This window comes from Camelus bactrianus, chromosome 17 (assembly GCF_048773025.1).
Source record: "Camelus bactrianus isolate YW-2024 breed Bactrian camel chromosome 17, ASM4877302v1, whole genome shotgun sequence".
NCBI classification, from domain to species: Eukaryota; Metazoa; Chordata; class Mammalia; order Artiodactyla; family Camelidae; genus Camelus; species Camelus bactrianus.
This window is the reverse complement of record NC_133555.1, coordinates 1310517-1332408: the sequence shown is the minus strand read 5'-3', so window position 1 is coordinate 1332408 and position 21892 is coordinate 1310517. Positions and strand designations below refer to the sequence as shown.

The following is a 21892-nucleotide window of genomic DNA, read 5'->3' as shown; positions in this document are numbered from 1 at the left end:
TCCCCCCACTGGCCTGCTGTGTGGCCGGAGCAAAGCCCTGCAGCTCCACCCGCGCAGCCCCAGTCCCTCAGCGGTGGAGCTCTCGGAGCGCCGCGCAGAGCCTGACACACAGAAGGCGCCCAACAAGCGGGCCGTAGCTGACCACTCACAGCACCTTCTCCCGAGACTCTGAGGTCCCCCCGAGCCTGTCCCCAGGACAGTGATCACGTCAGGGGTTCCATAGCTGAGACCAGTTGTGTGCACGGGGGGGATGGGGAGCTGGCGCTGAGCCAGCCGCTCCCAGACTCTCGTGTATTCGTGTAATTCAACACATCCGGGCAGGTCTGGGGCGGGAGAACAGAGCCGGTGATGCAGGCACCAGGTGCGGGCACAATGGCCTCACGAGAGACCCTGAGGCTGTTCGGCTGGACAGGCAGGCAAGACCCCATCACTGGCTGTGTCACGGGTGGCCATCGACGGGTGGACCGGACACCACTCCCCCCGCACCTGTGGCGGTGCCTACACTAGCACCTGGCTAGCACTCGGTCACCTTGTGGGGGACACTTAACCAGGCCTTACATCAGCACCCTGCAGGTAGGTGTCCTTGTCACACACCCCACCCCAGACCTGGCTACTGTTCCAGAACTGGGGTGGGGTAACAGCGTCCCCATCATACCGCAGGGCATTGCTGCGAGAATTCGAATGCGGTGAGCGGCCACAAAAAGCCCTGAGAACGGCTGCAGCACGTCAGCTGCTATCTCACAACACTCGTGCCGGGGGTCACGGGCGACTTTCATTTTCTTCTTCCTGTGCTGCTTCCCAAAATTGGGATAAGAAAATTCACTTCATAGTAAATATAAACACTTTACGATAAAAATTGTCACCTACTAAGAAGTCAGCGTGGTAATGCTTGGGCTATTTTTTATGTAGTAAGAATCCATCAGGACCAGGCAGGGGTCTCCCACTGCTATGTCAGGGATCTGAAAGCAGTTTTCAGGGCCACTGCCAAAGCCAGTGGGGCAAGGACCGCCCCCCCCGTCCGCCTCTCCCATCAAAGGATTCCAACCTTAGTCCCCACTCCTGCAGTCCCACTGCCCTAAACCACAGGGACCACACTGGGCCCTGTTCTGGAGTGGCCCAGCCTGAAACTGGGCGTGACCTGTGGTTTCTCGGGCTGGGCTCCCTGGGCCCCGGAGGGTCTTGTGAGCGATTCACTGGGAGACAGGACGGGTGAGCCGGATGCTGAGGACAAGGGTGTGAGGTGGGTCCCGGGCAGAGGCAGCTGCAGAGCCAGGGACAGGCCGAGTGGGCTAGTCGAGGGCGAGGGCCTGGGCACAGACCGGCCTCTCCCAAAGCAGTCCCGTCACCAGAGCCGTTCTGAGCTGGTGCCTGGCTCCGGGCCTGCAGACCTGCTAGTGGCCAGGAAGCCCCGCCGCAGAGCGGGGCTTGGTGACGGGACTGCTTTGATGTCCCTCCAGGCCACAACTGGCCCGGTCCTCAGATCTGCTTACTTTTCCTGTACAACTTCTGCAATGTTTCAACTAAATAGGACAGTTTTTATCAACAATTTCCAGAGCAAGAAAAATGGCCAAATGCTTGGTTTGTAATGAAAACTGGTAGGTCTGCTAGGCCGAGGGGGGCCTAGGAGCAGCTCTTTCTTTGAGGGGTTTGGCGACCCACGGGAGACCCAGCAGCCCCTCAGCCGACTGGTCACACAGCCTCTTCTCCTCTGGGTCACGTCCTCCCCAGCTCAGGCCCTCTGCTGAAGCAGCAGGAGGCCCAGCCCCAGTGCCAGGCCTGAGCACGGGGCCCAGGCCCGGCCACTCAGTTTCTCCATGTCTTCTGCTGGGACCCCAGGGAAAGGTCTCTCCTTCTGCGAGGGGCGCTGACTCGGCAGAAAGCAAGCTGAATCGAGGAGCCCCGGGCCGCGCTGCAGTCTTGTGGAGGTCCGCAGCCCGAGATGCAGATGTGAGGGACGTGGGCCCGGGAGACGGAGGCCCTGGATCCGGCTGCGCTTAAAGCCAGCCCACAAAGAAGCAGTTTGGCTGAGTTCCTGCCCTTGGCACAGATTGTGCACTGACACAGTACACGAGCCCAGGCCTTACCTGTTCTCAGCTCGAGGCCCCTGACTGCAGCGCCTTCACGGCACTCTCCACGCCGCCAAACTGTTCACACACGTGATCTCACTCCACCGTCGGCACAGCGCAGCACACACTACCTTTCCCCTTACTGCACAGACAAGACTTGAGGAATGACTGACTTCGGCCGCCACGGTCACAGAATCATCGTCAGATTCAAAGTCACACAGACTATAGGTCATGGAGCCGGGATCCAGGTTCGGGTCCTCTGAATCCAAAGCCCACGTCCCTCCCCCGTCCCAGTGTGTGCTGTCCTGTCCAAACGCAGGCAGGGATACAAAGTGCGAGCCCCACCCTCACTTCAAGGGCTTACAGTCACCTTGGAAGTGGACACAAGTCCAGGAGCCAACTAGGGATGTGGAAAGCCATAACACGGCCAAGAGTCCAGGCAGCACTCACACGGCAGGAGGCAGACGGCGAGGAGGCGACACTTCAGACGGGATGCTGGTGTTCTCTGAGCATCACTGTGACTTCAGCAACCAACCCCCGCACCTGCTGACCCTCCTCCACCAGCCGCCTCAGCCCCCCGTGCCCACCTCCAGCCGAGCTCTCCTCCACCGTGGAATTCGGGGCTGCTGCCTGCCCAGATGGCCCAGGGGCCCCTCATGACCACGAGGAGGAGGAGCACAGATCCCAGCCACTGGCTGCTCCCCCCACTGTCTTCAAAATGGTAGCTTTCAGGTGACGGGACACTCCCGCTCCCAGCCTCCCTCAGGGAACTCGACAGCCCTACATTATATCACCAATATTCTGGTGACACCCAGTGGCCTCTGGGTCTGCACTAGGTCCTTTTCTGTTGGATAAGTGTCTTAAATGGTGGCTACAAATAGTTACTGAAGGAATTCTGCCTCACTGATGGAGAAAAAATTTCATTTAGCCATCTCATTTAACATAACTGAGAAAACTGAGTTTTTAAAATCTCAGATCATCTTTTCTAACCAATTTACATTATATTAACGAGGTGTCACTGAATGAGTTTTCTTAGGTCAAAATTTTTTTCTTATCAAATCACAACATAACATAAAAGATGTTCCAGAAATGGAAAGTCAGCAAGGATTACAAAAGGACTTGAAGGCACGTCCCACCGCACAGGGGCTCTCAAACATCAGGCACTCCGGCGCCACCGCCACAAAGGCTGCTCAGCCCACCGCGTGCTCCCCAGTCCCGTCTTCCCCCTTTAAGGACTCTGTCCAGGGAGCTCGTGCTCTAGTGAGAGGAGACAGGAACAGCACCATGTGCTTAGTCACAGAGGTCACTTCAGATGGTGACAAGGGCCCAGAAGAAACAGTTCTGATGTTGTGACAGTGACTTGGGGACTGGTGACTTTGGGAGGCAGGGTTGGGGTGGCAGGTGACACCAAAATGACAGAACAGAGGCAGGGCGGTTGGAGCCCAGGAACAGTGAGTGCAAAGGCCCTGAGTTCCCATTAGCAAGAAGCTGAAAGGGGGAGAGGGAGGCCCGGCGAGGGCTGGGCTCTGTAACGCCAACACTGGAGGGGTCCTCACGTGGGACACTGTCCCTGCTTCTAGGCCTTTCATTTCCCAACTTCATATTTTGGAAAATTTCAAACCGATAGGAAACCTGAAAGGACAGAGCAATGAACCCGGTACACATCTCTCCGGGTTGTGACGCCAGCTGTGAACAGTTTGCTGTGTCTGTGTTCTCTCTCAGCGTCGCTCACACACAGAAACGTTACATAAATACGTATCACACGCACTGTATGTGTAATTATATACAAGAAAACCCAACACATAACAACATACATAACTTACACAATACGTACAAACGGTCCCTAACCATTTTCAAGTAGTCTGCAGACACAGTAACATCCCGCCACTGACACCTGCCTGCTGGGAACTGGGACGCTCTCCGGCTGGGACACCTCACACTGATGCCACAGCACTACCTCACCTACACCGATATTCAAGCCCCCGTCTGCCCCCCATGATGGCTTTCAGAACTGAGTTTTGCTTGCTGGTTTTTTTAGATCTGGTCTCTTCAGCTTCCTTTAATCTGAGAAGTGTCACCTGCCCCTTTGTTTGGCAAGAGGGGTGACGTCCTTCATGATTTTGATACAAAGAGTCTGGCCTGGCTTATTATTTACTCACTATTTTTCTTTAAATTGACAACTGCTGTTGTACTGGGGGGAAAAAGGTCAAAGGAAAGCAAAAACTTCCATAAAAATGACAGGTTTCACGCACTAGTTATTTGGGTTTTCTAATACACACGACAGCAAGGATGAAGCTCTGAGACCGAGCGTCCGTGTGACGGCTCCCCCTTAAATCGCCGTGTCCACCCACGAGGAGCTGCCCCAGTCCCACCTCAGCTGGCGCCCCACAGGCCGCTCCGGCGGGCAACGCCTCCTTCCCCAGGAGGGCTCTGCGACCTCCGCCACGTCCAGTGGCACTGGGCTAGGTGACTCCTTTGATGTGAGTGCCACAGCCCCGGGCAGAGATGAGAAAACCGAGGCATGCAGGCTGTACCGTGTGCCCAACCCTTCAAGTCAGCCGGTGCAGGGGCACTTCCCACCCCCACCCTACACCAGGGGCACACCGAGCTCTTCCGTGGTCCTGACCCAGGACCCCCAGGCGCTCCCCAGGCACGTCACCAGCTTTGCGTGATAGGCAATGAGCCTCAGTCTCCGGAGGATGGAGACATGTGCCCAGGCAACACAGCCCGCGGGTGAGGAGCCACCAGTGCCTGGGAGACCCCTCCCCAGGATGGAGGCAGCGCCCCGGATGTGCACTGGTGGACGCTGCTCCCGCAAGCATACACTGTCCTCCCAGAGAGCAGCCCCAGGGGGAGCGGGCGATGTGGTGGCACCCGCCGGTCACTGCTCGGGGACACCTCCAGCAGCTCCCCTCTGCCTAGAGCTGTGCTTCCCAAAGTGGGAGAGGTCTGCAGTAACACAGATCTGGCGTTCGGTGTATTGTACGAAAATCATTACCTTTTTGGTTCTCTTTCAATCTCTCCGGCTGAACAATGAGCAAGTCTCAACTGGGGGCATAATCTACTTAAAACCTCTTCAAAATGCCCTAATCTCCCTTTTACCCAAAGCAAACCGTGGCTCATGGTCAGCCCGCAGCAGCTAGAATCTGCCACCGCCTGGTTCTCTGTGTGAGCGTTGCTATTCTGTTTACGGGATGGACATCGCTTTCCACTTGCCTTAACGTTACAGCTTCCACGTGGTCACTTAACATTTAAAGACTAAACTGATTCAAAGATAAACACGAAATGAGGACAAAAGAGGCAGTGAGCCCGTGACAGATGGTGAGGATGGCTCTAAGAAAAGGTGAGGCGCCCGCCACCCCTGCTGGGGCCGAGCCCCCCACGCTGGGGGTCAGCCTTTGCTGGAACCCAGCGGCAGGGAGACCGGCAAGGCCGCCCAGGCGGCTGTGGGCCGCCTTATTTGACTGCCTCACAGGGAAGCCCCCGCGCCTGCACTCTCCCTGATGGTGCTGAGTCAGGATCCTGACACAGAAACCCTCCCAAGAGTGGGGACAAAAAAATCTAACAGTTACCAAGAGCCAGAAAGAAAGGCACCGGCCACGGGCAAACTTCCCAGGTGATGTGGCGCTACCAGCAGCTGGCACTCGTGTCAGAACCGAGGTCGGACCCACAGCTCAGTCGGCGGCAGGCGAGCACCGAGACCCCTCAGCACCTCTCAGAAACACCCAGGTGTGGTTTAATGGTGATTAACAGGGAGCTTCTCGTCTAGAATTTTCCTGAACTGTCTGTCCACTGTCAGTTCCAACTGAGCAAATGTGAAATGTAAATTCTCAACGACAAAGAAAAAAGCTTTGTCACTGGCCTCTTGCATTTTACTTCACACAGCAACATGACCGTGAGGTGTACTGAGTCGCAGGCCCCGCGTACTTCACCCTCATTCTAATTAAACCCACGTGCACGTGTGTGTGTGCAGGAGGTGTGTTGTAGGAGAGGGGGAGGTCTTGGAAGGGGATGCCACGCAATTTCAATCCAGTTTTACAGACCCCGAAGTCCTGCACCCCCCACCTTAGCAACCCAAGAGTCCTGGCCTCCCTGGAAATCTGTGTTCATCTGAGGTTAAAATCAAACTAGGTCGCTCCTCTTCAAAGTTCCCCGTCAAAGTAACCCTCCTCCCCGCACAGGGGCAACAGGACAAAGGCAACACACCCCGGGGACTTGCTTCACAAGAAACTTGCCCAGGCTGCCACCCACTTCCAAGGGAAACAGAGGTCAAACGACAACTGAGACCTCAACTGAAAGGAAGGCGGGAGGGAGACATAGAAGGAAAACAGATGGACGAGGGGTGGAGACTTGAGGGAAGGAGGGAGGGAAGGGGGGGAGGAGGGGGGAGGAGGGGGAGGGAGGAGAGAGGCGTCCTCTTTAGGTTCTGTTTCATCAGGCTCTCGCTCAGGCTGGACAAGTTTGAGGTTTTAAAATTAAGCAAGAAACTGAATTCTATAAACAAATGTACTCTCTTCTCATTCTAAGGTCAAGGATGCAGTTTTCGTGGGCTGGAGCCCCCACAGGCCTCCCGTGGGCAGTGTCCGAGCACAGGGCCCAGGCTGTTCGGTGCCGGCTCCTGGCTACCCGCCCTCCACTCTCCCTGCCCCTCCAGCTGCCTCCTCTTGCAGAAAAAGCCTGCTCGAGACCTGATTCCCTGGTCTCCTGACCAGCCGCGGAGGCACAGCAGGAGGCCCTGGCACCCCAGGCCCAGTCCTGCCCTGTGTGCCTCGTCTGTCACCCGGAGACACACCCGCCCCACCGGTCATGGGGGCGGAGAGCACACGCTGAGCGGCTCTCCCTCCCCACCAGCAGCGGCCCCACCACCCACCCCTGAGCGAGGCCGAGGCTGTTACCCCTGGACACCCCACTCCCAGGACGCTGCAGGTCAGTAACTGTGCCAGAGGAGCAGGTTTTAAGAGGCGTGTGACTGACGCGCACAGAGCTCCCCGGCAGGCAGGGCCTCCTGAACTTACCGAGCCCATCGCCCAGCTCCAGGAAAGCCCTCCCTCACAGACAGTAACCTGGCCACGCAAATTAAGCCAGATCCGTGGGATGAGGATTCAGAATGAATTAGGTCAAAGAACAAGCCTCTGGAAAAGCAAGAGTTTCATAAAAATGGAAATACATGCTCAGCCGTCTGCGTCGTTGGCGAATGTGGGAGAGGCCGAAGGCCACTTAGTGGTCTAATAAAATGTTTACAGGCGAAGGTTCTTACAGAAGAGATGGCTTGAGACCAGCAGACCACGAGCTGGGGTCTGCAGACCCTTTCACAAGGCAGATGTCACTGTGATGGCAGGAACACAACTCCCTCAGCCCGGGCAGCAGGGGTCCCGGCTCTGCTCCCCTCTCTGGACCCGCGGCCCTGGGGAGGGTGCTGCGGCCTGTCCCGGCTAGCCGGGAGCTCCCACAGGGCAGGGGTCTCGCCACCTCTGCCTGGACTCCTGCCCGGCCCAGAGGAGGGGGGCCCACACACCCTGGGGGGACGGACAAGTACACAAACCAGGGACCAGATCAGTAAGCGATGGGACAGGGTAAATGAGCCGGGAGGTGCAGAGAGCAATTCATTCTTTCCTGACAGACTCTGAGTCTCCGGAGGCTTCGAGACACCGGAACAAAGAGGGCCCCGCCCACCTCCCACAAGGACAAGCAGGGGACCCCAGGCCGAGGGGGACTCCCGGTGGGGCGAACCAGCTAAGGCAGGAGGGCCTCCTGCCAAGGCTGAAGAAACAAGAGTCGCAACCGGACCTGCACAACCCGAGGTGCGTGCAGCCCCGCAAAGGCACATGCTCGCTGGGAGCCCACTGCGCCAGCTCCGCTTCGGGGACCTGGCACATAAACTCAGTAACCCTCACGACGACCGTGGTAAGTGGGTAACGGCTATTATTCCTATTTTATGGATGACAAAACTAAGGTACAAGGTGGTCAAGCCGCCAGCGCGGAGCACAGAGCAGACCCGGGCCGGGCGGCAAGACGCGGAGCCTGCCCTCCCAACTCCCCTCTCCCACCGCCCCGCCCAGAGCCTCCCACGAGCCCCTCCTCAAGTCACATGGGTGACTCCGAGGCCTCGGTCCTTGGAAGCACGTCGCTTCTGCAACAAGGAAGTCACCGAGAAAACAGGACTCACCCCACAGCTCCGCCGTGCTGCCCGCGAGACTGAGAGGCTCCCATTTCACAGCGAACGAGGGAGATGTTACAGGGAAAAGCCCAGCGGCTTCGGGGGCTGGCAGGCCTGGGCTCCAGACCCGTTTCTAAGTGGCCTCTGGACGACGATCTGATCCCTGCGGGTGAGCCCCCATCTCCTCGGCAGCAGCCGACTCTCAGGCTGTCAAGGGGTTGAAGGACCCCTTGCGCAAGGCGCCCGGGCCACAGCTGGCACAGCACGTGAGAGCTGGGGCTGACGATGCTGCTGCCCTTCTCGTCCCTCAGCCCCGGGACTCGGGTCCCCCAACTCCGCCAACACTCGTCTTCGTGCCCAAGTGGAAACAACGTTACTTTGAAGAAACGCCTGCCACGATCCAAGACCACGCACAATGGCCCACCTGAAGAGAGATGGGGGACGCGGGCCTCCCCACGACACAAGCGTCACTAGAGGACGACAGAGATGGAACAGCCCCATCACCCCTGCCGCTTCCCTGGCTCAGATGTCCACCTCCTGGCGTTGGCGACTCATTCCTGCAGCTACAGCCTGCCTTCCACTCCTGGGGGGAAGTGCATCAACGTTAAAGCCATGTCTACAGCAACGCTCCAAGAGCAATTTACAGCTTTTTATATTTAATATTCAAAAACATCAGTTGGTGAATTCACCATGTTAACAGAATAAAGAAGTATATTCATTTCAAAAGCTGCAAAAAGAACATCTGACAAAGGTCAACAACTACTCATGGTAAACATGCTCAGCAAACTAAGACCTGAAGGAGCCTTCCTCACAGCGTAAGGGCGCCTGTGAGGGACCCACTGCTAACACCAAATAACCTAACACGTCACTGAAGGCCTTCCCCGCCAAGACCGGAACAGAGCAGCAGGGACTTGCCTCTCCACCACCCAGCGTCTCACTGGGAGTCGCAGCCAGCGCGATGAGGCAGAAGAAGAGCTGGAAGGCACAGAGAGCAGAAAGGAAGAAAGTAAAACTATCTTTAGCCACAGGCAATATGCTTGATTATTTACGTATAAAATCCTAAGAAGTACACAAAGCCACCGCTATGACTAACAGAGTTTAGCGAGGTTCCAAGAAACAAGACCAATACACGTACGTTTAATGGTGTTAATACGTTAGCAACAAATGAAAAGCATCATCTACAACAGCATCAAAAACGTAAGGCACTTGGGGATGAACCCACCAAGACGTGAGTAAGATCACTGCTAAAAGCCACAGACACTGCTTAAAGGAGGCCTGAATGTATGAGAGAGACGTCAGGCTCATAAACCAAAAGACACAGTGTTTTTAAAGGGTCAGTTCTCTCCAGTTCGAACTATAGCTTCAGTGTAATTCCGATCACAATTCTAGGATACGTGTGCATCATGCAGAAATTGGAAAGCTACTTCTAAAACTTACATGGAAATGCAAAGGACCTGGAGCATTCAAGGCAATCTTTAAAAAGAACAAAGCTGGAGGACTCTCACTACTTGACTTCAAGACTTCCTCTGTGAAGCTAGTGCGGTTTTGTGGAAGTGACAGGCAAACAGGTCAGTGAGGTTGGGCGGAGCCCAGAAAAAGACCCACCCTTCAATGGTCGCATGGCTTTCAACAAAGGCAACAGAACAACCCAACAGAGAAAGGAAAGACTTTGCACAAACGCGGAGCCACAACAGCTGGAGGGCCGGGTGAGAGCGCTCCCACAGACAGACTAACTCAGGGTGGGGCTCAGCCCTAAGTGTCGGCGCTAAGGCATCAGTCTTTGAGAAGGAAACAGCAGAATGCCTTCACGACGTGGTGACAGGGAACGCTCTCTCAAGCAGGACCCGGCGATGACCATGAGAGAAGAGCCCGACCAGTTAGACTTCATCAAAACTGAGAACTCCTGCTTGTCACAGACATCAAGAAAGCAAGCAGGCAAGCCACAGACTGTGAGGAAACATTCACAGAACACACACGTGGCAAAGAACTGGTAAAGAGATTCATCAAGAAGCTCGGCAGTTTCTTAAATCCCAAACCCAACTGGAAATAGGCAAAAGAGCGGAAAGATACTACATAAAAGAAGACACGCAGACACGCAGACAGCCAGAAAACGTACTAAAAAGCAGCCACCGTCATCGCAGGCACACCTCAGAGGTGCTGCGGGTTTGGTTCCAGACCGCTTCAATGAGGCCAGTGCTGCAGCTGCAAGTTACACAGAATTTTTCGGCTTTCTGGTGCATGTACAAGTTGTGTTTTCACAATGCTGTAGTCTGTTAAGTGTGTGACAGCATTATGTCCAAAAAAGTAAACAATGTACACACCTTAAAATTTAAAAATATTTTATTGCTAAAAAATGCCAACCAGCACCTGCACCTTCACCTGCGCTGATGTTCCGGAGAAGCTTCTTTCCTTAAACCTCATGAACCAACCTCTGCTACCTTCAGACTCTCCTGCTGCAGCTTCCCCACCTCTCAGCCGTCAGAGCTGCAGGAGGGTGGGGCCTGGCGCTGGGTTAGACTCTGGCTGGAGGGAGTGCGGAGGCTGGCCGGACCTTCCGTCCAGACCACTCAGACTTTCTCCACATCAGCAATAAGGCTGTTTCACTTTCTCATCATGCCTGTGTTCACCAAAGGAGCACCTTTCATTGCCTTCAAGAACTTCCTCTTTGCATCCACAGCCTGGCTAACTGTTTGGCACAAGAGGCCTCACTTTCTGGCCATCTCGGCTTCGACATGCCTTCCTCACTAACCTTAGTCATTTCTAGCTTTTGATTTAAAGCAAGAGACGCGCGACTCTCCCTTCATTTGAGCACCTAGAGGCCACTGTGGGGTTATTAACTTGCCTAATTTCAGTATTGTGTCTCGGAAGAGGGAGGCCAGAGGAGAGGGAGGGAGATGGGGGGCCCGCAGGGAGGCGAAGCAGCCAGATTAAGTTCACTGTCTTACGTGGGCACGGCTCATGGCGCCCCAAAACAATAATAGTGACATCAAAGATCACTGATCACAACAAATATAGTAACAGTGAAGAAGTCTGAAATAGTGCGAAAATCACCAAACCTTGACACCGACGAGGAGTGAGCAGATGCTGCTGGAGAAATGGCGCCGACAGACTTGTTCATCGCACAGTTGTTGCAAACCCCACTGTGTGAAAAATGCAACTTCTGTGAGGCGCAGTAAAGCACGGTCTGCAGTCATCGGGGCATGAACATTAAAGCACAATGCGCACACCCACCAGAATGTAAATCCTGAAAACTAGGACACCAAATACTGCCAACAACAACATGGAGCAGCGGGAACTCTCCCACCCGTGTGACTGCAGAGTGGTGCACCCACTTTGGCGAAAACACTGGCCGCTGCTTATGAAATTAAACATATACCCACCCTCTGATCCAGTAATGCCACTTGTAGGTTTACTCAAGAGAAATGAAAACGCCTGTCTTCAAAAAGACATGTGTAAGACTATTCACAGCAGCACGAAGCTGGAGACAACAGAGGTGCCTGTCAACAGGTGAGCTCATAAAGGTGCAGGCGGCTCATAAGGCAGCCCAGCGCCGAGGAGGCCATGGACGCACATGGCTGGGCGAGTGGTGCCTGCACGGGGCGGGGGTGGGGGCGGCGTATCCCGCATAGGAGGGTACCCGGCACGGGGTGGGGGTGGGGGGCATCCCGCACGGCGGGGGGCATCCTGCACGGGGAGGGGCATCCCACAGCCACTAAAAGGGAGTAGATCTGAGGGTCTGAACATACGGGAGGCTCAAGGCCTTGTGAAGTGGGGCACACACTGCAGAAGAGCAGGTGTGGTGCAGCCCCACCGTGAAATTTGAAAACAAACGTTTAAACAACAATACTCACACATTAATGTGGGTGTTACTATAGATCTGCGTGGAAAAGCCAGGTGAACACGCAGCAGCCATCTGCAACATCGGAAAGGGGGGGAGACTCACTCCCTCGGAAAGCACCTAAGAAACGCTGGAATGTCTCGGAAACTCTGACTCAGAAAAAAAGTTTAAAAACAAACTGGACGTGTGAAAACGCACACACTAAGGAAAAAGACTTCGAAAAAACATCTCCTTCCCCTGGGCCTGACTCAGACCCGCACCTCCACGCCACCCCCTCGGGCCGGGCCCCTCAGGGAAGGCAGGCAGCTCCGAGCGCACGCACAGAGCGCTGTGTCCGGAGGAGGGGAGCCTTCCTGGGCCTGGGCCAGAATGCCACGGCCCAGGCCTCCCACCCCCGAGTCCCGGTGTCCCAGGAGACAGGAGGCCGGCTTTCACACCAGCACAGGGACCACGCTGCTGCCAGAAGGGGGCCCTCCTGAACCCGAAGGCGTCTCTGTCCGGCACTGCTGGGCTGCTTTGGGAGGCTTAGGGCTGCTACCAAAGAGCCTTTCTTTTCTGAGGCTTTTGCTTTTATTCAAATATACGTGACTATAATTCAACCACAAGAACAACTTCCCAGGAGGAAATGCTAAGAGGCCACAGGAGGACGTAAACTTCACTGAGACTAAGCGACTCTGAGACAGAATGGGTCTCCACCAAAGTTGAAAATGGGGAGAGAATGGACCTGGGCACTCGCTCCAGAGCTACATAAAAATAAACAGTTTTTGCAAAGTCCCGGTGACTGCTGGAGGCACTGAGAACCCCCCTCCAATAACACCGCTCAGGGCCACCACCAGCTGTAGCTGCCGGGGGAGGCACACTCCATTCAGAGACTCTTGGACCCACATATCCTGGAGCTCGGAACTGCACAAACAAAAGGTTAGGGGAAGGGGGCTGGAGTAGAGGGAATAAAGGCCTAAAGATTAAAGTCACAGGCAGAGACAGACGGCTCCGTTTTTTAATAACTGAAAACACGAGCTGGGTCTGAATGTGCTCATTGTTTGGCGGAGGGGGCAGTCTACGCAGGCAGGACTGGCTGGCGACAGGACTGCCTTCCCATCAGAAATGAGATTTACCAACGGGGAGGAGGCCGGAGCTGCACTCAGTGAGGGTGGCGTGGGCGCGGCAGCCAGGTGGGCCGTGGGGGGAGAGGCTGGAGGAGGACGCAGAGACTCAGGCTTCCCTCACGCCGGCTCAGGAGGGCAGCCTGTACCACCTTCTAAGACGAACACACCCGGCAGTCTGGATCAGAGGTGTAAGAACGCACATGCCTTTTGGCCCTGTGGCCCCACTTCCAGTGCTCCGGCCCAGGGAAATAACCCACCCGAGGCCAACCCTGATGCACAGAGATATTCTGCACAGCATCATTCACAAGAGCAAGAAATCAGAAACAACATAGGGCTGCAGGGAACAAAGGTTCACGCACGTCCACCTGCTTGACGGCAAAGGGGACAAACGTAGCCCACACAAACAGAACCACGGGGCAAGCGCAGAGAAGGAGCACAGCAGCAGAAACAAGGGTTTGTCCGAAAAATGAGGCCAGAGCTGGGCTGCTTTTTCTTAACCCTGTGGAGGTCCACACTCGTCTCGGAGGGGCCACAAGATTAACACCGCCCGCCACTAGCCATACGGCAGCTGCTCCCCGTGCACACCTGCTGAGAGTGCGCACCGCGCCAGGTTCACGGCCGCTCTCCCAGCGTCCTCGTGGCAGCCCCACGAGACTGGTCCTGCCTTAGTCTACAGATAAGGGACCTAGGCTCCAGGGGTCACCAGTGCCAGGAAGGCAGGCAGAGGCTTTAAGCATAGGTTTTCTCTGAGCCGAAGCACGTGTGCTCCCCTCAACACCACATGCTCAAAGAAACTGCATAGTCCTTCGATGGAACTCCCACAGGCATGAAAAGACTACGTTCAGGGAAACTGATTAATGGTGTGGGGGAAATGCTTAGGGTATAGAGTTAAATTTTTAAAAGCCGTAGAATAAAGTACATAAAAGATATCATTTCAACCATGTAAACCAGATGATCATTTTCTTCCTTATGGTTCTGCCCATTATTCAAATTTTCCAGAACAGGTCTGTATTAGTTTTATAATCAGAAGAAAAAAAAAGACTTTGTATTTAAAAACTATATAAAGGGCCACTGTGTTCTCGGACCACGGCACACATCCCACCCATGTGCACACCAACTCACTTCTGCTTTCCATAAAAATTCTATGTACGCAGTGGAATCAGAAAATACACACGCAAAGGAACATCTGTGCGTCCACTGTTCTGTTCACCGTGAAGGAACAGTGCCATTTTGCCCAGAACTTGGTGTTTACAAGCCATCTGGGGTTACATATGTCAGAAGACAGTTACCGTAAATGAGCCATTTCCTTCTCTCCTCCTCGGGCACACACTCGCACACAGCGAGGCACAGGCGTTCTTTCTCAGGCCCTCCTCCCGGCTGCAGCCTGCGGCACGGAGCGCCCCGTCGGGAGGGCGGCCCACATTCCGGAGAGGAAGAGAGGACAACTCCCAACCCGGGCAGCCCCTCACCCCAGCGCAGACGGGCCAGAGCCCCTCCTGAAGGCCTGGTGTCCAAACAGCCCGTGGCACAGCTACGTAACTCCTGCTGGGGAGAGGTGCCAGAGCCCCTCCAGCTCCTGGAAGGGCTCTCCGGCCACTGATCTAGACGGGCCAGGCCAGGCCCCACAGCAAGTCTTCACGGCGGAGCCCGTGGCTTTACCTCTGCCCGAACTTCAGCCTGCCTTCCGGGGACACAGAGGCTAGGCCACCTTAGAGAGCCGACCCTGTGCCCGAGAGGCACCTGTATGACCGTCACGGGGACGATGTCACACAGCCAGGACCCGCCTGTGCCCGACAGGCCCACGCCCCACCGGGCAGAACAGATCTCACAGACGGCAGCGGCTCCAAGGCGGACTTGGACATGTTCTTTTTTCCGCCGGCCGCCAAACACGGTGCTCAGCAACAAGACACAGGCTTGGTTTCCTGTCATGAGACAAAAGGGTGACAATTTCCCAAGAGCTTTCAAGTTACTTCTTTCAAATGGGCCTCTCCCTCACCGTGGAGCCATGCACCTCTCCGGGAGCTAGCCTCCAGCACCGCCGGGCAGCAGAGAGTCAGCTGTGTTTTGGTTAAATGAAAGAAGGAAAAAAAATATTTTAAATGCTTTAATAGTTAAACAAATAAAAGGAAGGCAGGTTTCTTTCATGTTTCCTCAACTCCAAAAGCCACAGAACAGCCTGGCCCCTAAATTTTAAAATTAGTTTAGATTGAAGGAAAAATCCCCGATGCCAGCAGGCTTCAAGCAAAGATTGTGTGACAGGGGAATCCAGCGCTGCTCCTGGAAGAGCCCCTCAGAGAAGCAGCGGCGGGCGCAGGCGTCAGCTGGCCGCCGTCTGCCACGTGGAGCAGAGGCGACAGTGTCCCAGCCAGAGCCACGCTGTCGCTTCTACGTAATTGCGGGGAGGGGAGGACTATTAATGATGTTCATTACAGAAATTTTGGAAAATAACATGGGGAAAGAAAAACCCTGGAAAAATGCCTCCTTTATACGTGAAAACTAAAAGTGACCTACATCCCCATCCCCTCAAGTCAGCTGTTCATACCTCACGTCTTTCTAGTGTTCTCCCTACACCTGAGGGTCTGGGGCGTTACTAAGCTAGGCTGAAGTGGATTCCTTACCCTGTTTTTTCACTTAACATTATGCTTGTGATTTTCGTGTTTTAAAATTTCTTCCTAAACACCGTTTTCAGGAAGGGCAGCACCCACTGCCTTAATCTGTTCATTTCAGTGGTCTCCGATGTCTTGCTACTACCAGTGATGCTGAGAACACCTCTGTGCATAGAGCTCTGGCTCATTTTGATAATTTCCTAGAAGATGAATTACGAAATCATGAAAAGAATTTATTTAAGGCTCTAGAGAGCTTTTCCACAATTAGTCCCCAGCAAGGCCGGGCCAAGCCAAAGCTTTCAAGCTTGTGCTGTTAAACCAGCTGTCCCTCTCCCACTGGCCTGCCGTCCCTGCCGCCCCAAAGGTACACGAAGTGCAGATGCCCTGCGAGGCCACTGCCAACCTGCAGGGGAAGAGAGCAGTGGCCACAGGTGCTGCCCGGGAGGGAAGGGCAGGAGGGCAGGGGAGGTGTGCAGGGCGGCCCTGCGGGGCTCAGAGCAGCCGTGCACCCCACAGACCGGTCCACGCAGAGCCCAGCTGCCGGCACTCCGGCCCAGCCCCACCTGGACAGCGCCTGTCCCCTCTCCCCACCCTCCCGTCCAGAGGAGAAACTGTGACAGCAGATCCCTTCTTCCTTTGGGGAAATGGCTTTGGAGTCAGACAAACTCCGTTAAGCTCCCAGCCCCCTAGTTCAGGTGACGTCCCCTTGCTGTGAGGAGTAATGGGGGTGTTGTGGGGTGGTGTAAGGCGTGTGAAGCACTGGTGGCTGGGACCAGACAAGGACGTGAATGCCTTTTACAGTCATCATCATCGCCTAAATGAGCAGGTGAAAACCTCCAAGGGAAATAGTAAGTGACCCGGGCTAGGGGCAGAGAGGGGGGCCCCCGGCAGCACAGCAGCTGTCACAGCCCAGGACCCCCACGTGCTGCAGGCACCCCCAGCACAGGGGACTGGAGGCCAGCCTCCTCTGCTTCCCTTTTGGGGGCTGCTCTCTCTGGAGGGGACCCCTGGCAGGTCCCCTGCACGACAGACCCAGATGCTCCTTATGGGAAAATTCATCTCATTTTATGCAGCCACTCCACTTGTAGGTACATCCCCGAAGTGCACACTTGTTCACAGCAGTGTGCTCACAGCAGGCAAGGGTGGAAACACCCAAGTGTCCATCCTCAGTGAACGGACAAATAAGATGCCATCTATACACACAATGGAATATTAGTCAGCCTTCAAAAGGAAGGAAATTTTCACAAATGCTACAACATGGATACACATACACCTTGAAACCTTTCTGCTCAGTGCAGTCAGCCAGGACAAAAGGACAAGTCCCGTGTGACTCTTGCCCTGTGACATCCCTGGGGGAGGCAGATCCAGATGCAGAAAGCAGGACGGCGGCTTCCAGGGGCTCAGGGAGGGGCGGACAGGGAGTCAGTGCTTAGCGGGGACAAGAGTTTCAGCTTGAGGTGATGGAAGAGTTTTGGAAGTAGATGGTGGTGATGGTGGCACAACACTGTGGATGTATTTAATGTTAATGAATTCTACACTTAAAATGGTGACAATGGTGAATTTCATGTCAGGTATATTTTACACAATAAAAATCTAGAAGGACGCTTTGTATGGCTGCCACAAAGGGAAACAGTGGTGTGCCCAAGTGAGAAGGCACTGCAGAAAGAATAAAGACTAAGTGATGGTGGCGGAGAGAGCCGGCTGTGCTTGGAGGGCCAGCACCACGTCCCGTGCCCTGACGGTGGTCAGCAGGCTGCAGGGGACTGAGCGGGGCCAGGGCCACCCTCCCACCAGCCGCACCCACTGTGGCCGTAATGGCCTCTGGGAGCCCCACCCCTCACCCGGCCCACCCCAGGGCTCCACCCATGCCCACTGGGGGGCCTCGCTCCCCCTAGACCCACACATGAGGGAGGCCATCCAGGGGCCGAGGCCGTCCTTCCCAGCCAACAGCCTTCATCCAACCCCGGGTGAGGTGGGCTGAGGCCAGCAGGTGGGAGAGGCTGGAGGGACCGGGAGCCCAGGAAGTGGGGCAGTGCCTCCAGACTCAGACCAGGCTGCCCGCTGCTGGCAACTTACTCGCTTGCACAGTTAAAATGTACAAGGATGTTTGGAAACAGTCAATTAGATGTGATTCTGTGCAATAACACCACAGGTCCGGGTGGAACGCATTAGCTATGCATTCCAAATACCTGATTCCAGGGCCTGGTCTGCGAGGCAGACATTCCCGCCACCCAGCACAAAGGGTCAGCAACAGCGAGGCCGCCAAACTTTTGCCAGGGGACCGCGTGGCAGCTCGCCAGGAACCCGAGAGCTGCACCTGATTGGCATGAAACAAACTCCGACGGGCCCCTTTCATCTGCCCCACAACAGAAGGGCCCCTAGGCTGCCTGCCAAGCCTCGCCCCTCCCCACACCCACACCTCAGCCCACTCTGCCCGAAGCACCCTCTGCCCTCCCCTCCCCAGCTAAATGGGAGCTGCTCGTCCAGCGTCCACTTCCTAACCTGGCTTCCCCCTCCCTCCCTCCCAGTCCTGCCTCAGCTCCCTGACCGAGGGCCTCTCCCTCCACCCCACGACGCAGGCTGAACTCTGTGAACCACAGACCTTCACTTCCCCACTCACAGCCCACCACCTCCAGGACACAGTCTAAACATTTTGGCCCAAGACACAAACCCCTTTGTGACCTGTATCCCCTGCTTTAGCAGCCGCTCACACCTGTGACCTGATCACATGAGTCTCTGAAAGGCCCAAACCCACCCAATCCTTTGTGCTCCTGCGCCCCTGCCTAGTCCACACCCTTCTCCTGGAACTCGGCCATCTTCCATTTGTCACCAGGCAGACTCCAACTCATTCTTCAGGACCCTACATAAAGTCACCTCCTCCAGGAAGCCTTCCTTGACTCTCCTGCCTGATTTGAACTCCTATAGCACTTCTCTTGGTCCTTGACTATTAGTACATCTGTCTCACAGTCAGCACATTTGCTTTACAAGTCCATCCTTTATCCTCCAATGCAAAGAACATGAGTCCTACAGAGCAAGGCCACCCCTCATCAGCCGGGCACTTCTCAGGGTCTCACCTTCAGGATGCTTGCTCTTGGCAGGTGCTAAATGAACACTTGTCTAAAAGACAATGACACCCACCCCTCACCGCATGGGCCTGTTCACTAAGTAATAATGAAGAATTCTTCTTCATGACCAATAGAAACTGACTAATTTCAAGCAAAAAGGAGGATTTACAAGAAGAATCCTGGGTCCCGCACAGCACCTGGCAGCCTTCTCTGCCCTTGCTGTTTCCCTCAAATGCCGACCCGTGTGTCTGCCTCTTCTTCCTGAGTCTCCAGTCCCCAGAGAAGAATGCCTGTTCAGCCTGTCTCGGTGCAGGTATCTCTCCCTGGACCAGTTCAGGATGGATGGGGTTGGGGGTGGGCAGGGTCACAGAGCTCAAACATGGTCCCTGGGCACCCACCCTGGCAGAGCAGAGTGTTCAGAGATGGGGGCTTGCTGCTGGCTGTCACCCTTCCAGCTGGTGCCGACAGCATCTCACGTTTGTGTTCAAGCTCTGCATCTCAAGGTCATAGCAACGTCACACTGAAACAGTGGAGGCAAAGACGCTCTGTCTGCAGGCTTCGTGGGGCATGCCATGGAGATCACATGGTCAGGTGGGCAGGAAAGGGAAGAACAGTGGTGTCTCAGGGGCTGGAAACCAGCACCCTCCCCACTTGTCAACGGCAATCTATTATCATCACCTTGTCCCCAGACTCTTGGGGCAACTGTGTTTCAGAATTCAGAACTTTGTACAAGTACTTCAGACTAAGACATACAAATCAAGGGAGTAGAACCAAGCTGCAGGCTGAGACTCTCACGTTTACAGTCAACTGATTTTCAGCAAGAGCGACAACACAACTTTATGGGGGAAAGAACCATCTTTTCAACAATTATTACTGGGACAACTGGATATTCACATGCAAAAGAATGAATTTGGACCCTTACCTCATACTATATACAAAAATTAACTCCAATAGGTCAAAAGCCTAAATATAAGAGCTAAAATTATAAAACTCTTAGAAGAAAACACATTCTTCATAACCTTGGATTAGGCAAAGGTTTCTTAGCATAAGCAATAAAAGAAAAAATAAGTTGGACTTCACCAAAATTAAAAACTTTTGTGCTTCAAAGAACGCAATCAAGAAAGTGAAAAGACGACACAATGGGAGAAAATATTTGCAAATCATACATCTGATAATGGACTGCCCAGAATATATTAAAAGCTCTTGTGACTCGACAATAAAAAGACAAATAACCTGATTTAAAAATGAGCAAAGAGCTGAATAGACACTTCTCCAAAGAAGGTACATTAAAGGCCACATGAAAATGCACCCACATCACCAGCCATCGGAGAAACGCAAATCAAAACCACAGTGAGATATTGTATCATACACACCAGCACAGGACAATCAAATGGACAGACAACAACAGGGAACAACAGGGTGGGAGGGCATGGAGAAATCAGACCCCTTGCCACTGCTGGTGGGGAAGTGAAGCGAAAGCAGTCCAGCAGGTCCGCAAAAGGCAGGCAGCGCCACCCTGTGACCCAGCAACCCACTCCTGGGTATAAACCCAAGAGAATGAACACACACGTCCACAGCCAGAGCAGAGGGCACGTCCTCACAGTCACACTGAGCCCTCGGAGGGCAGGCCTGCCCCCTGCCCCGACCAGCTCCCAGCCAACCACCGCCCAGAGACGAAGAACAGAAAGCGCCTCTGTGTCTGGTCAGTCGGCAGACACTTGAGGCACCCGCAGTCTTACAGACTGGCCAAGTGGAGCGCAGGGAGGAACAACACATTAACTGAGGACCTGCTATGTGCCAGGTGCTGTGCGTGCAGCAGTCCTCACGAGGACACAGGAAGATACAGCATTGTCACCCTGTTTAGAGACACGGACACAGGCGCAGAGGCGAGCATCTCGTTCCAGGTCACATTTCTAAGAGACACGGTAAGAAGTAAAACTCTAAGAGCCTCCCTTGGCAAGGGATGATCGTCTCTGGCAGGAAAGTGCAAGAGAAGAGCCACAGCTTCACCAGAAGCAGAAGTCACCGGGTAGGGCACCACGCAGTGTGTGCCAGCCATGCCAGCCACGTTCACAGGAGGCCAGCACAGCCTCACGGTTAAGACCACGGGCCCTGGAGCCACGGTGTGGCATCTAATGTCTACCTCACCGTATGAGCCGTCGGCCCTCGGCAAGGGCTGGCTTCAGCCCCTAGGGGATGGGGCCTGTGTCCAACTCCCTGGGGTTATCAGGCTTAGATGAGGTGAGCAGGTCTCAGGACTTACGCTGGTGCCTGACACAGAGCCAGGAAAGCGAACTCGCTGCTGGAGCCCGCCTTCTTAGAGCCTCCTGCAGGTCGGTGCCAGGAGCACCCTCTCGACTCACGATAGCCCTGGAGCTTGGGAAGGTTAAATAAATCGCCGGAGGTCACTCTTGGACTAGAATTCAGGCCTGGCTGGCGGCATTCCAAAGAAGGTCATGACCTCAGAGCACAGACCAAGGGGACGTGGAGAGAGAGGCTTTGGCCGCTCCCGCTCGCCAGCAAGGCCCCCGAGCCGTGGCTCCTTCCTCCCAGGAGGGGCTGGGGCGGCCCGGGCGCCAGCGCAGGGCCACAGCGCTGCCCGCACGGTGGGGGTGGGGGGGGGCGTGGGCGGGGCGTCCACACAGGCTTGGCGTGAGGACCCAGGTCCCAGCACGGGTCCCGGCGCCGGCACGCACAATGCAGCAGGTGGAAGAGCCACGGCCCCGCAGCGCTCAGTGCAGTCTGGGGGAGTGGCGGGGGCGGCCACGGCTGAGAGCAAGGCGCAGCCGTCACAGCCCACGTGGACGCACCTCCAAAACACAGTGTAAGTGAGACTCGGTGTGTCAGAGGGCGGGAAGCAGACGGGCTCTTCACCGTGAGTGCATCTTTCCTGGCTGGGTGTGTTTTTCTACCGTGGGCTTACGTTACCTAAAGAGAAATCTAATACTTTCCATGCAAATCCTGGGTGAGTCCCTTTCCCATAGTTGTGGGTACTTGCTGAGTCACCTTTTCACTTATTGAAAAAAACCAAAAAAACAAAAAAAGCACAAAGTT

The 21892-nt window shown here is 55.0% G+C and overlaps 1 protein-coding gene and 1 long non-coding RNA gene across 4 annotated transcripts in view; one reads left to right on the top strand and one right to left on the bottom strand.

Annotated features, from left to right (window-relative positions):
• The window catches only part of EEFSEC (eukaryotic elongation factor, selenocysteine-tRNA specific), a 146241-nt gene that overhangs the window by 102874 nt on the left and 21475 nt on the right, over positions 1-21892 (bottom strand). The gene's annotated exons all lie outside the window — the stretch shown is intronic.
• LOC141573746 (uncharacterized) lies at positions 4408-20139 on the top strand. The gene is made up of 3 exons (XR_012499787.1): positions 4408-6992; positions 7687-11730; positions 12099-20139. It is a non-coding gene; the product is annotated as an uncharacterized LOC141573746 (long non-coding RNA).